Genomic DNA, 316 nt, shown 5'->3' with positions numbered 1-316 from the left:
AAACATGACATGCGATGCTGCAATGTTCTCCCTGAGTTCTAAATCGATAAGCATTAAAAATATTAAACACCAACTTATTTTAAAGAAAGAACAATGTTTGGCTTTAAACTGGCATTGCAGTAAGTAAACTACACCCTTGACATAGCTGATGGTTAGTATACTGCTGAATGATATACACCTATTTGACGTATTTGATGAATAAAGGGAATATATGAACCTAATTATAAGTGACAGATTTGATCCAACTTCTTCGTGGTTTGAAGTTCTCTAACCACTCCCTTGAATTTTGTTTATTTAAATATCACTGAATAAAACT

The sequence above is a fragment of the Penaeus monodon genome, chromosome 30 (genome assembly GCF_015228065.2).
Source record: "Penaeus monodon isolate SGIC_2016 chromosome 30, NSTDA_Pmon_1, whole genome shotgun sequence".
NCBI classification, from domain to species: Eukaryota; Metazoa; Arthropoda; class Malacostraca; order Decapoda; family Penaeidae; genus Penaeus; species Penaeus monodon.
The sequence above is the reverse complement of the archived record's forward strand: the minus strand, read 5'-3'. Positions refer to the sequence as shown.